Source organism: Anabrus simplex, chromosome 2 (assembly GCF_040414725.1).
Source record: "Anabrus simplex isolate iqAnaSimp1 chromosome 2, ASM4041472v1, whole genome shotgun sequence".
Lineage (NCBI taxonomy): Eukaryota > Metazoa > Arthropoda > Insecta > Orthoptera > Tettigoniidae > Anabrus > Anabrus simplex.
In genome coordinates this window covers 1,162,711,948-1,162,727,933 of record NC_090266.1, presented here as the reverse complement: position 1 = coordinate 1,162,727,933, position 15,986 = coordinate 1,162,711,948, and the positions used below count along the sequence as shown (strand labels likewise).

At 43.3% G+C, this 15,986-nt stretch overlaps 1 protein-coding gene across 1 annotated transcript in view; it reads left to right on the top strand.

The window, feature by feature from the left end:
* Positions 1 to 15,986, top strand: part of LOC136863821 (cell adhesion molecule Dscam2) — a 760,504-nt gene that overhangs the window by 620,151 nt on the left and 124,367 nt on the right. The window lies entirely within an intron of this gene.

Sequence of the window (15,986 nt, the reverse complement as noted above, 5' to 3'; positions counted from 1 at the left end):
TTGCCTGGTGTGAAAATGGGAAACCACGGAAAACCATCTTCAGGGCTGCCGACAGTGGGGCTCGAACCCACTATCTCCCGATTACTGGATACTGGCCGCACTTAAGCGACTGCAGCTATCGAACTCGGTGGCTGTAGAAGAGGCTAAGCAGCAGTTGAAAGAAAGTTAACGTCATAAGATGATGGAAACAATTGCATTGCGAGGTAAAGGTGTGCACATGAAGCTAACACCATACATGAAAGGTCTCGGTATCTATATATCGCCAGAAAAATGTCTACTGAATACACTGCCACATCGAGCTTACCCACGAAGAAGTTGTTACGTTTGCTAAACAACTAGGCATTCACGATTTTCGCGGTGTGTTTATGCAAGATCAGCTACCAGTATACCCACGTCAACGTGAGAGTGCTGTTATCAACTTAGACGACAATCGTAGGCCTGGATCTCATTACGTTGCCTACGTAAACCGTAAATCTAAAGTGTTGTATTTCGATAGTTTCGGAGACTTACCACCTCCATTTGAGCTCATATGCTATTTCGGAAGCAGTGCCGTCATAGTTTACAATAAAAACTGTGCACAAAAACTAAATTCACGCATGTGCGGTCGATTATGATTATTGATCGTATATGAAACCCATACTGTAGACACAAAGCATCAGAGTGCACGTGATGTCCAACGATGCAAGAACGTATACCATACACGTAGAAGGACCTGAAACAACTCCCTACTTTAATCCACCGATCGCATTCAATCAGCTTCATTGTCTCGGACTAGGATCATCTGAAAGCTACAAAAACATCTATAACGTACGAGATGGTATAAACAAGTTCTGTTTCGATGAGTATATGCTAACGCTACCGCCAGCCGATATTCATGACTACGTTGGAACTGTGTTAATTGAACAGTATGGTGATGAGAGTTTTGGTAATAACAATTACAAGTTTTCTCTTACAATAAGCAACACATTCATAAATACATCATTGAGCCTACTTTCAAGACTGACATTAAATCACAACCTCATTCGATTGCTCGTATTTTCATCAAGATAACTCGTACCTAATGTACGTCTTGAATCTGATCAACATTTAACTGACTACCATGTAAGCATTACGTGTAACATTATTACAGACTTGTATAGTTATCAACAACTTCACATGTCCTGCACTACTTTATCATTACAGAAGAAAGTGGTCATAGCATACGAGAAATACCACCAACAGTGCTTTATCATCCTGTGACTGTAACACACATTAGTGACATTAACCTTAGGCTTGTCAATAAACGTAATCAAAAAGCAAACCCCATGGCACAACAGCCCCGAAGGGCCTTGGCCTACCAAGCGACCGCTACTCAGCCTGAAGGCCTGCAGATTATGAGGTGTCGTGTGGTTAGCACGGCGAATGCACTCGGCAGTTATTCCTGACTTACTAGACCGGGAATAAACATAATCAGCTCATTCATTTGGATCGTCATACGTATGTAGCGTACAGACTTCATCTTAATCCGGTATGAAACAAATTTATAAAACATAGTGTACATCAAAGAAACACGCGCCACATGTTTGCGAGAAGTCACCGAGTTAACAGATGTTCATAGGTAAATTCTGCCTACTTTCAAGACTGACTTTAAATCACAACCTCATTCGATTGCTCGTATTTTCATCAAGATAACTCGTACCGAATGTACGTCTTGAATCTGATCAACATTTAACTGACTACCATGTAAGCATTACGTGTAACATTATTACAGACACAGCAATATGGAAGAAATGCTAGACGTTATGAGCACGGTGGAAACTCAAGAAAGTGTACGCAGTACGAAGTGAGTTCCATTCTTATCAACCTTTTACGCTAGGATTCAATAACAATGATGAAATTCGCATCATTATCAATCAGCAATATGTATACAATCTACCTCATGAAAGCTACCTCTTTAATGAAGGACGCAGAGATAAGTCAGATGGTAGTGGTCCGAGCACATCTCAGCTAAACAACCATGGCCTAGCCCTTCTCTTCTCTGAGGCGCGTTTTGAAGTAAATAGTATAGAAAGAGATAAATCAAAGAATTTCGTTATTACAAGTGCAATGAAACTCTACCCATCTTATAATGCAGAAGAAAGTATGAGGGGCGTACTATATTGTTTTACAATTTACTTTTGTACGTACGGGTATTGTTCACATTTCAATTTTGAAGGTGGTGACGTGTAACTAGTGTCTTGTTCCACCGTTTGGTAGCAGCACACGCAGGGCCCAACTAATGCACTCGTCATAACCATTTCATAACAACACTGTCAGCGTAGGAGCAGACAACATGGAAAGCAACCGTCAGGGACAGCGCTATACGACTTGGTTCCTATGGAAAGAAGGCGTGACCACTGCAGAAATGCATCGGTGCTTGGTGGCAATCTGTGGAGAACATGCGCCGTCACGGAAAACAGTTTACAACTGGGTGGAAGGTTGGAAAACATGACTCATGGTAATGGTAATCACCAGTCACAAGACTAGCAATGAAGTCGACTGGATCTTGATCATTGCGTTGCAAACGTTCTCTGCACACGTCCACGCGCCTCTGGTTTTCGTCTGCAGACAAGAGTCTAGGCACCCACGAGGATGACACCAACCCCAACCGTAAGTGGCCGTGCACGATCCGCTGCAGGGTGTTTCGGCTAATTCCCGTGGCTGCCTCAATTTCCGTAAATGTGATGCATTTGTTTCCTGGGATGGCCTGTTCGACCCGAGCATTGTTGGCTGCTGTTCACACTGTCACATTCCTTCCAGAACTGGCCCCCTTGTCCACCGATGTGCGCCCTGTTTTCCAACCTTCCACCCAGTTGTAAAATATTTTCCGCGACGGCGCATATTCTTCACAAACTGCCACCAAGCGCAGATGAGTTTCTGCAGTGGTCACGCCTTCTTTCCATAGGAACCAAGTCGTACAGCGCTATCGCGACGGTTGCTTTCCATGTTGTCTGCTCCTGCGCTGACAGTGTTATTATGAAATGGCTGTGACGAGTGCATTTGTTGGCATTTGTACGCGTGTTTCTACCAAACAGTGGAACAAGACACTAGTTACACGTCACTACCTTCAAAAATGAAATTTCAACCATACTCGAACGTACGAAAAATAAAGTGTAAAACTATATAGTACGCCATTCGTAATACCTGACAGATTACAGGATGGTGTCCAAAAGCTACTAATAACTGGATGATTAATGAGAATAGTACTTTTACAGGTATGCTATTATAAAAATATATTCTTGGCTTCGCTGGAGACAAAAGTCGCACTATAATCAACGCAAAACAAGAGCTAATTCTGATCCGTGATCGAAGTGATTACAATGGTCTTAAAGCAGTACAAACACCAGTAGACTCGAAAATTACTCTTCAACGTATATTGCAGAGGATTCCTCGTGTAACATTATCTGATCTAGTAAAACTTCGATTGCTCAAGATTGTTGAAAATTATACACTATTACCTATATGTTTTCGAAGTTAGGAGCTGTATGATTATAATGTGTTACCGCCAACAAACAAGCATAGTTGGGCAGTAAAAACATCTCGTTTTAGTGAAAATCCTCTGTACATTATTTGCGGATTTCAAACTCATCGGAAATTCAACCATGAAAAATATAGCTCTCGGCTTGATTACTGCAAAGTAAGAAGTATTAGACTCTGCCTCGATGCAATTAGTCAATTTCGAGAAAAAGACATTCGGCTTGCTCTATGACATGGTTTGTAAATTCCAATCATCGTATTGCCAGAAAGAAAGTCGACCGCTATTTTCTCCTGAAGAATTTAAATATAAAGCACTAATTTTAGTTGTAGACTGCTCTTATCATAAAGAATTTATAAAATAATCTCCTGTCGATATTCGTTTAGAATTTTAAACATCTGAAAATATTACTGCTAACACTAATGCCGATTGTCATATTATTCATATGACTGATGTCACTTACCATCCACTATCAAATGTTGTTGTTGTTTGAGTCATCAGTCCCTAGACTGGTTTGATGCAGCTCTCCATGCCACCCTATCCTGTGCTAACTTTTCATTTCTACGTAATCACTACATCCTACATCTACTCTAATTTGCCTGGCATATTCATACCTTGGTGTACCCCTACCGTTCTTACCACCTACACGTCCCTCAAAAACTAACACAACAAGACCTGTGTGTCTTGAGATGTGTCCTATCATTCTATTTCTTCTTCACGTCAAATTTAGCCAAATCGATCTCCTCTCACCAATTCGATTCAATACCTCTTCATTCGTGATTCGATCTACCCATCTCACCTTCAGCAATTTTCTGTAACACCACATTTCAAAATCTTCCAATCTCCTTCTTTCTGAGCTAGTTATCGTCCATGTTTCACTTCCATACAATGTCACGCTCGAAACGAAAGTTTTCAAAACCGTCTTTCTAATTCCTATATCAATGTTCGAAGTGAGTAAATTTCTTTTCTTAAGAAAGGCCTCCCTTGCTTGTACTAGTGTGAGTTTTATGTCCTCTTTACTTCTGCCATCATTGGTTATTTTACTACCCAAGTAGGAATATTCATCTACTTCCTTTAGGAATGCATTTCCTAATCTAATATCTCCTGCATCACCTGACTTCGTTCACCTGCACTCCATTACTTTGTTTTGGACTTATTTTTTCTCATCATTTACTCCTTCCCCAAGACTCTGTCCATTCAATTCAGCAATGTATTCAGAGCTTCTGAACTCCCAGATAAAATAACAATATCATCGGCAAATCTCAGGGTTTGATTTCCTCTCCTTGGATTGTCATTCCCTTTCCAATACCTCTTTGCTTTCTTTTGCCACCTGTTCTATATAAACATTGAAAAGGAGAGGAGGAAATCTGCAGCCTTGCCTCACTCTTTCTGGATTGCTTCTTCTTTTTCAAAGCTCTCAATTCCTACCACTGCAGACTGATTTTTATACAGATTCTAGATAATTCTTCATTCTAGGAACCTGATCCCGATCACTTTCAGAATATCAAATCGCTTCGTCCAATCATCATTATGGAATGTCATTTCTAGATATACGAACGCCATGTACGTGGGCTTGTCCTTCTTAATTCGATCCTCTAAGATCAGACGTACAGTCAGGATTACTTCACGTGTGCTTACATATCTTCTGAAGCCAAATTGATCTCCTCCCAACTCATTTTCAACTTGTCTTTCCATTCTTCTCTAAATAATATGTGTTAAAATTTTGCATGCATGAGATACTAAACTAATGGTGCGGTAGTATTCGCACTCTCCAGCACCGGCTTTCTGCCGAAACCGTATGGTTGTTCTGCATTCATCACTATCAACAGTCTCTCCTCGTTCTGAACCACATCATATAAGCCTTTACCTTGATACAACTGCTGGGTATGTTCCTGCCACCTTCATGCCTTGCCTTCATTCCCTAGAAGTGGTTTTGCATATGAGTTCTTAAAATTCATACACCTAGTTTTCATTTTTCCAAAGGTTGTCTTCTTTCCCTAGAAGTGGTTTCAACATGAGTTCTTAAAATTCATACACTTCGTTTTCCTTTCTCCAAAGGTTCCCTTCATTTTCCTTTATGCAGCATCTACCTTTCCTAGAACCATACATCCTTCAACATCCTGCACTTCCCCTTCAGCCATTCTTCCTTACCTGTCCTGCACGTTCTACTTTCTTCATTCTTTAGGCCTAATCGCCTGTATTCTCTTCTACTCTCTTCAGTTTTTGCATTCTTGTATTTTCGTCGTTCATCACTCAGGTCTATAATAACCTGAGTTATCCATTGATTCTTATTTGATCTGTCCTTTCTTCCTAATATTTCTTCAACAGCACTACCGACCTTAATCCTCGCGATTGACCATTCCTCCTCTATTGTATCTCATTCAGCTTTTTCATTTAGTACCTGCGCAACATGTTCCTTGAAACAATCTCTCACTCTCTTTTCTTTCAACTTGTTTAGACTCCATTTCCTTGCATTCGTTCCTTTCTTCAGTTTCTTCAACTTCATATGGCATTTCATGATCAACAACTTATGGTTAGAGTCCACGTCTGCTCCTGGGAAAGTTTAGCAGTCCAATACCTTGTATGTGAATCTCTGCCTAATCATAATGAATTCTATTTGATACCTTCCAGTGTCACCAGGTCTCGTCCATGTATATAACCGTCGTTTGTGGTGTTTGAACCAAGTACTAGCAAGGACTAAATTATGAGCGGTGCAGAATTTAAACAGCTGACTTCCTCTTTCATGCCTTTGTCCCGGTCCGAATTCTCCTACTGTGTTACCTTCTCTTCCTTGGCCTACCACTGCATTCCAGTTCCCCATCACAATTAGATTCTCGTCACATTTTGCACGTTGTATTAAATCTTCTATCGCTTCATATATTATTTCGATTTCTTCATCATCCGCCGAACTAGTAGGCATATAGGCATGAGCTATTATGGAGGGCATTGACTTGGTGTCTATCTCGGCAACAATAATCCTTTCACTATGCTGATCGTATGCTGCCCTATTTTCTTATTCATTATTAAACCAACTCTTGCATTTCCCCTGCTGATTCTGTGTTGATAATTCTGTAGTTACCTCGGCCAAAAATCCTGCTCTTCCTGCCAGCGTACTTCACTTATACCTACTACATCTAGCTTCAGCCTAGCCATCTCCCTTTTCAGGTTATCTAATCTACCACAACGATTCAAAGTTCTAACATTCCACTCACCGACTCGCAGAATGTCAGTATCAATCTTTCCGATGATTGAACCCTCTCATGTATTCCTCACACGGAGATCCGAATGGCGGACTACTTTACCTCCGGAATACTTTAATCGGGAGGAAGCCACCATCAGTACACCAATCATACAGAGAGAGCTCCATTGTTTTCAGCCGTGTACCAGTATCAACAGAGCTAAGCCATGCTGAGTATTATTACAAGGCCATATCGGTCAATCATCTAGACTGCCGCCCTTGGAACTTCCGAAAGGCTGCTACCCCCGTTCAAAGAACCACTCGTTACTCGAGTAAGTGAGGCTATTAAGATGTTCGATAAACATAAAACCTTACATCAGATGCCAAAGCATTTGATTCAGCATTTACCACCAGGCCTTTTGTCTAAGTACGCTGCTCATTTCGTAGATGCTTTCTGGGGCATGCTACTGATTTCAGTAACACGTCAATCGACGCAGCTTCGTGCGACTTCGCCGGCGACATTACAAGCATCGAGGTGAAAATCGTATCGATTGGGATGAACCTAATCCGAAGATTATAAATTATGGACAGTGTATGCGTGAATTGCACCTTTATATGCTGTAAATGATGATGACTCTGAAGGAAATTAAACACATTCGTCTCACCAAGGTAAGAACAGCAACAGCTTCTTTGAAAAGCATAGTATATATTCAGTACACAATTTGTAAATCAGTTATTACTTTCTTAAATTTTGGAAAGCTTAACGGACATACTACATCTTCGCAGTAAGAAATCAAGGAGTATGACCTTAAAATTACAACGATTGTAGTAATAGTTAACATAATTTTGTAAATTATTAAACACATAAATGAAAGTGAAAACCTACAACCTGTTTTCCAGTGAATGACCGGGTCAGGGATGGAATGAATGAAACCCGCATCTTGAGGCGAGGATAAGAGTTTTTCCGGCTGTCGAAGCCTGTCGCACTCCTCTGGGGCAATGATTAGTGACTGACAAATTAAATGAAATGATAATGGAGAGTGTTGCTGGAATGAAAGATTACAGGGAAAACCGGAGTACCCGGATAAAAACCTGTCCCGCCTCCGCTTTGTCCAGCACAAATATCACATGGAGTGACCGGTATTTGCTCCACGGAACCCAGCGGTGAGAAGCCGGCGCGCTGCCGCCTGAGCCACGGAGGCTTTAAACACATAAATATTACATTAAATTTTAAAATCGTTCTACTTATTTCACCTTCTCTCGCCTTCTTTCCTAGTCATCACTTATATCTAAGATGTAAGCTAAGACACTGCTAGCCCTATGATTTTTTCGCTTCCTTGGCTCAAGTAGCAGTGTTTAGTTACATCTTGCACGCTGCATAAAGTCCAAATCCTGTTAAACCTTGCACGAAGTAGTCTGGAGTGCTGGAGCATTTTAGCGAAAATGTCGACGTGATCTCTAAATGTCTGATCTATCTCGCCGACATTGCTGTAGATTAAAGTTTTGAGTGTAGCCTCCACCTCCGCCTAAAGTAGTAGATTGTCAGAAAAGACGGTCAGAAGCAGGTGATCCTCAGTGGATTGAGTCGAAAACAGATGATCCTCAGTGGATCGGGTCAGAATCAGGTGATCTTCGGTGGATCGAGTCAAAAACAGATGATCCTCAGTGGATCGGGTCAGAAGCAGGTGATCCTCAGTGGATTGAGTCGAAAACAGATGATCCTCAGTGGATCGGGTCAAAAGCAGGTGATCCTCAGTGGATTGAGTCGAAAACAGATGATCCTCAGTGGATCGGGTCAAAAACAGATGATCCTCAGTGGATTGGGTCAGAATCAGGTGATCCTCGGTGGATCGAGTCGAAAACAGATGATCCTCAGTGGATCGGGTCAGAATCAGGTGATCCTCAGCGTGGGTCGAAAAGCAGGTGATCCTCAGCGGATCGGGTCAAAAGCAAGTGATCCTCAGAGGAACGGGTCAGAAGCAGGTGATCCTCAAAGGATAGGGTCGAAAGCAAGTGATCCTCAGTGAATCGGGTCAGAAGCAGGTGATCCTCGGTGGATCGAGTCAAAAACAGATGATCCTCAGTGGATCGGGTCAGAATCAGGTGATCCTCAGTGGATTGAGTCGAAAACAGATGATCCTCAGTGGATCGGGTCAGAATCAGATGATCCTCAGCGTGGGTCGAAAAGCAGGTGATCCTCAGCGAATCGGGTCAAAAGCAAGTGATCCTCAGAGGAACGGGTCAGAAGCAGGTGATCCTCAGTGGATCAGGATAAAAGCAGGTGATTCCCAGTGGATCGGATCGGAAGCAAGTGATCCTCAGTACAGCAGGTGATACTTAATAAACGTTGGCGCTCGTTATTGTTAATGTCTGCATCGTATTAATTTTTACTTACCAAGTAATAGAAAGAACTATCTTAAATGCAGTTCTATTAAGAGTTTCTTTGTACGTTATTAAAAAACTTTGAAAAGAAACAGTCAGGGGTAAGTTGATCTATTCCACCAGTTAGAGGGTAATTTTTGATAAATTTTAAGCTAAAAATCAGTTTTCTACATCTGACGTTTTAAGAGGTATTGAATTTTGGAGTTAAGAGTTGATTTCAGCCCCAACATATTTTTTGTATAAACGTCATTTAAAGTATTCTTCCAACACTTTTTTTTAACGTCAAAAGCAATTTTGCCCCATAACGTTATAAAGAAACAGTCTGGGGTGAGTTGATCTATATCACCGCTTAGAGGACAATTTTTGATAAATTTTAAGCTAAAAATAAATTTTCTGCAACTAGCAGTGGAGAATATGTTAAACTTTGAAGTTAAGAGTTTTTCGTCCCCAACCTATATTTTTACTCTAAACGTCATTTAAAGTATCCTCCGAAACTATTGCAGGCATTTTACCTCAAAACTTTGAAGCAGTGTAGAGAAGGGCAACCTGGAGTAAGGAGGGGTAGCCTGGCGTAAGGAAGTGTAGCCGCTTAGCGTAAAGTTAACCATGCACTCTAGCTCAGCTTTAAGGCCCTAAGGTTACCTAGACTTGCTCAAGCCGGGACGTGTAGCCAGGCGTAAGGAAGGGCAGCCCAACAGCGTGAGATTAACTCCGCACTCTTGCTCAGCTTTAAAGCCCTAAAGCTACCTAGTCTCTCAAGCCGGGAAGGGCAACATGGTGCAAAGAAGGGTAGCCGACGTGGTTAAACCTACACTCTTACCTAGCACGAGGTTAAGCCTATATCTATTCAACCCCTAAGGTTTCCCAGACTTATTCCGGGAAGAAGTGCAGCAATTAGGTTAGCGTGGTGTTAAACCTACTCTCTTACGTAGCGTGACGTTAAGCCTACACTCTTACCTGATGTTAGGTTAAGTCTACACTCTAGCTCAGCCCTAAGGTTACCCCAGACTTTTGCCAAAATGTAGGGAAGGACAGCCTAGAGTAAGGAAGGGCGGCCGGATGGAAGGAAGGACAAGCGGTTAGGCTGGCGGGAGGTAAGCTTACACTCTTAGCTAGCGTTAATTTAGGATGACTTAAGTTAGATTAACTTAGCTTAGCTTTAATTAGGTAATTTTTCATATCGCCCGTGCTGTGGCGTTATAGCCACGCCCTTTGTGACGTCATCGTGTGGATTTTGGATTCCGCAGAACTCTCCAATTATCACTATTGGGGTGCTCGAGCACTGTAGTTCCCACGGAGTCGGCGCCCCTGGTTATTGTATTTAATTTTCCCTCATTGAGAAGTAATATTATATCTTCAATCTTTTGTTACGTGCAGCCGTAAAGAGTAGTTGATTGAAGTTGTGATGCTTCGTCTCCCCACAAGGCTCATTTTTTTAATACACCTATGACGAGTTAGATCAATGAAGTGTCATTACAATACACTGGCCAGGCTTAGGCATCTACTGGACCTAACCTCGGCAGGTCACTGTTCTTAGAAGCTCACTTTTGTATTTTAACACATATCATCTGATGGCTCCGTAACAACACTGATAAAAATTTACAACTGGTATTATGAATAAGACTAAAGCAAGATTGTCATTTTATATGTCTGTTGATATCCATGGGATCTCCATTTTTAAATGGAAACCAAACCACAAGGATATGACTATTAATTTTAAAAATCACACACATTGCCCGGGATTCGAACAGCGGTCACCTTGGTGAGATGCAAGAGACAATGCCACATTATTATTTATTTACTTACTTACTTGCTTAATCCGTTTTCCCTCCAGGGTTGAATTTTTCCTCGGACTCAGCGAGAGATCCCACCTCTACCGCTTCAAGGGCAGTGTCCTGGAGCGTGAGACACTGGGTCGGGTGACACAACTGGGGAGGATGACCAGTACCTCGCCCAGGCGGCCTCACCTGCTTTGCTGAACAGGGGCCTTTGTGGGGGATGGGAAGATTGGAAGGGATAGACAAGGAAGAGGGAAGGAAGCGGCCGTGGCCTTTAATTAGGTACCATCCCGGCATTTGCCTGGAGGAGAAGTGAAAAACCACGGAATAGCATTTCCAGGATGGCTGAGGTGGGAATCGAACCAACCTCTACTCAGTTGACCTCAAGAGGCTTAGTGCACCCAGTTCGAGCCCTCGTAGCACTTTTCAAATCTCGTGGCAGAGCTGGGAATCGAACCCGGGCCTCCGGGGGTGGCAGCTAATCACACTAACCACTGCACCACAGAGGCGGCCTATTATTTATTTGCCCATCAAAATTCGTTTATGATTCTTCATCGTCAAAATGTGACTGATTAGATCAACATTCACTAGTGTTTTTTACACTTTGCTTTACGTCTCACCGACACAGTCTTACGGCAGCGATGGGATAGGAAAGGGCTTGAAATGGGAAGGAAGCGACCGTGGTCTTAATTAAGGTACAGCCGCAGTATTTCCCTGGTAAATAAATAAATAAATGGCGTATGGCCTCTGGAGAGGCGTGGTGCAGGTCTTTTTCTAGTAGACGGCGTATTAGGCGACCTGTATGTCTGTGAAGATGAGGGACCTACGTAGGATGATTTCTAATGTTGAATACGCCACACACACCCAGCCCCCGAGCCATTGGAATTAACCAATTAAGGTTAAAATCCCAGACCCGGCCAGGAATCGAACCCGGGACCCTCTGAGCCGAAGGCCAGTACGTTGGCCATTCAGCCAACGAGTCGGACTCCCTGGTGTAAAAATGGGAAACCACGCAAAACCACCTTCTGGGCGGGCGACAGTGGGATTCGAACTATCTCCCGAATGCAAGCTGATAGCTATGTGACCCAAACCGCGCGGCCAACTCTTCGGTGTACTCGAATCACACTAATAAATAACTACAATGTTGAACTGATGATATCTAGAATATTTCACAGAAGCACATCATTTGAAGCATTTTGATTAAAGTTTCATGTGCAAGTTGTAGTGTCGAATTAAAAAACACAATAGCTTATAAAAGAACAATAGTCCGTTGTTCCGTGCTGTATTAATTTGATATCTGACTAATAATATTGAACGTATTTCCTTTTCCCTCTTAACTCTCCTTTATAGACCATCATGCTGGGCGTAACTCGAGTGAGTACAGCGCACGGAAATTGCTCAATGTTAACTGGTGACATCGCCATTAATTCAACTCTCCCTTAAATTGCTTCTTCCCTCACATTTCGCTGTTATAAACATTGGAATTGCCTGTCTTATTAAATTGATTTCCACAGCTATGATTCACGGTCACTCGCACAGTGGTTAAAATGTAATAATAGTCTTATTGTTTGTATGTCTCACTGACTACTTTTGACAGTTTTCGGAGACGTCCAGGTGCCGGAATTTTGTCCCGCGGGAGTTCTTTTAAGTGGCAGTAAATCTACCAATACGAGACTGGCGTGTCTGAACACCTTCAAGTACCACTGGACTGAGCCAGGATCGAACCTGCCAAGTTGGAGTCAGAAGGCCAGCGCCTCAAGTGTCTGAGCCACTCAGCCCTGTGGCAAAAATGTGTATATATTTATATCTCATTGCTGAGACTGTTGACCAAGATCGCTAAGAAAAGCCGAAGAATTTGGTGCAAGAGCAAAAGAACCAAGCAAAAAACTTGTACAATTTGTACTATTTATTTATTTATTTATTTGCTGAACATAACAGGCTTCCGCCCAAATACATGTTTCCATTCAAACCAAAAAATTAATTAAAATGAGATAAAATAAAATTCTAAATCTACTATGTGGGCACTCACATGGGCGGGAGACCGAGCCACATGTAAGTGCCACCCCTATACTATGTGGACACTCGCATGGACGAAAAACCGTGCCTAATGTGAGCTCCACCCCTATAATTCTAAATAACTTAATCTTGTTCCCCCTCACACAGGCGGTAACCAATCCACATGATAGGCACCATACCTATAGCTACTGACCGGACGTGCTGTTCCACCCTGGTGAGGAAAAAAATGGAACCACCCTCCCAGGAACAACACGTCCGGCCCCCCATACAGTTGACAAAGTTAGGTCCTCACCATTCCGTTTGGCGGTAGGTCACACAAGAGCTGGCGCCCAGTTCCAAATGTATCCTGCCTCTCTCTCTCTCCTTTCTCAACCTCTTTCTACTGTATTAACAGTTGTCAACTACACTAGGGAGAAAAGCTTGTAGGTTTTCATGACTGTTGTTATCGTGATCACAGCCACAAGACCTCAAGTTTTACGTAAAATCCGAAACATTGAAACATGACTCTTCTTTTCAAAAAATTCCAAATGCCCTGACCGTTGTTCGAATCGTAGTGGCCTTATTAAGAAGCCAGTGATGGTGCCCCTTGGTTATCACGCACTCTATCTCTTTATGTATCTACACATATTTTTATTCCGTTCGTGAAGGGGACAGTGGGCCTTCAAGAGGGTAACACTGTCTCTCAGGCCATGGAGATGTTATACGGTGAAGAAGATGTGCAGAAAAAGTGAGAAGGTTGGCGGCCGTGTCCTATACTAGGAACTATCCCGGCATTCGCCTTCGTGCACGAGAAAGGAAGGCAACGGAAACCATTCTCAGGACAACCGACCGTCGTGACCAGCCCCTCTCCATCCCCCGAACAGAGAGGCATAGAGCCGTGGCCACAAGTCCTCTGCTCGGTTGAAGTGCAGAGCTGTCAGACCACGGACGAGCGATGAACCGTGGCCACTTGTAGGCCAAAGTCTATTCTGCAACCGCCGACGTCACGCACTCCGCAGCAAGATAAATTGGTATATGAAGCGTTGAGGAAAGGTATTCCCAACTACAGTTCTCCAGCGTTAACAATATACAAGGAACATCCACCAAAAATAAAAATCTAATTGTCTTATGTCCACTGTCCAAGCAGGCGGCATCTCCAAATAAAAGTCAAAAACTCACCCGTAAGGATACTAATGTTTCACCCCTGTGATACCACACTTTCCCAAGAAACGCCGGTAGCGACACCAGCAATCTATGTTGTGATGAGCACAATCCAGTGCCGACGCACCAGGGGAGAAATCTCCACTTTTTATATATGCCCTTCCGTGCTAGCATGACCTGTACAAATTAATAGAATATATAAAAGAAAAATACAGAAAAACATAGTCGTAGACAGGAACAATTGGAGGAAGTTCATTTTCTTCTTCTTTATCTGTTTACCCTCCAGGGTCGGTTTTTCCCTCGGACGCAGCGAGGGATCCCACCTCTACCCCCTCAAGGGCAGTGTCCTGGAGCTTCAGAATCTGGGTCGGGGATACAACTGGAGAGGATGACCAGTACTTCGCCCACGCGGCCTCACCTGCTATGCTGAACAGGGGCCTTGTGGGGGACGGGAACATTGGAAAGGATTGACAAGGAAAAGGGAAGGAAGCGGCCGTGGCCTTAAGTTAGGTACCATCCCGGCATTTGCGTGGAGGAGAAGTGGGAACCACGTAAACCACTTTCAGGATGGCTAAGGTGGGAATCGAATCCACCTCTACTCAGTTGATCTCCCGAGGCTGAGTGGACCCCATTCCAGCCCTCGTACCACTTTTCAAATTTCGTGGCAGAGCCGGAAATCGAACCAGGGCCCCCAAGGATGGCAGCTAATCACACTAACCACTACACGACAGAGGCGGACGGAATTTCATTTTATGAGGGTTAAATTATGACTTTTTCCGGGTTCCGGCTGAGGTAGCTAAATAAACTGCAGGAAAATCTATCGTAAGATTACAAATATTTTTTCCCAATGCGGCATGGGTCATGCTAGCCCAGAAGGTCATATAGCAAGTGGAGATATATTTCTCCCCTAGTACGTCGGCACTGCGTTGTGCTTATACAAGGTGTACAACTTTGCTTCCGTCGTTTGCCGATGGATGGCGACAACGGTACGTAGCGGCCGAACGAAACAGATCGCAGACGTCAGGCAGTTAGCTTGGACCTCGGTCAATATAACCCCATTCAAAAGTCGATGTGTGTCTGCATCATAAAGATGTTCTCGATTGAGCATGGCAGTGTACCAGTGTACGAGCCAAATTCTCGGCATTTGCGGGAGGTGTTACTGTTTTGTTTCAATATGAAGAAAACAGCGGTTGAGTCTCATCGAATGCTCTCGCGTACGTATGGTGAGGACCTATTAGTGGAAGAACGTGTCGTGAGTGGTTTCAACGCTTCAAGAACGGTGTAGTGGTGGAAGAGAGAAATTTTTCGAAGATGCAGAATTGGAGACATTGCTGAGTGAAGACTCGCGTCAAACTCAAGAAGAATTGGCACGATCAGTGGGAGTGACACAGCAAGCCATTTCAAAACATCTCAAGACCATGGGCATGATTCAGAAAGAAGGAACTTGGTCCCGTATGAGTTGAAACCAAGAGACGTTGAACGGGCACGAAAAATGGGTTCGCTACGATAATCCAAAAAGCAAAAAAATCATGGCGATATCCCTGTCATGCTTCAACGTCGACGGCAAAACCGAATATTCACGGCTCCAAGATCATGCTCTGCATTTGGTGGGACCAGCTCGGCGTCGTGTACTATGAGGTGTTGAAACGCGGTGAAGCAATCACAGGTGCTTGTTATCGAACGCAATTAATGCGTTTGAGCAGAGCATTGAAGGACAAACGGCCGCAATACAGCGAGAGGACGATAAAGTGATTTTGCAACACGACGACGCTCGACCCCACGTTGCAATAGAGGTCAAAACATACCTGAGAATGTTAAAATGGGACGTCCTACCCCACCCGCCGTATTCTCCAGATAGATAGATAGATAAGAAATGGGTGAGCCCTGTCTTCGCAGAGCTCCACACGTTGGTCTATGAAGACCCTTTGTGCCCCTTGAACGGGTTTGCCTAGTCCAGCCCTAGTGCTCCTATAAAGGATACTAGTGTCCGGATATTGGC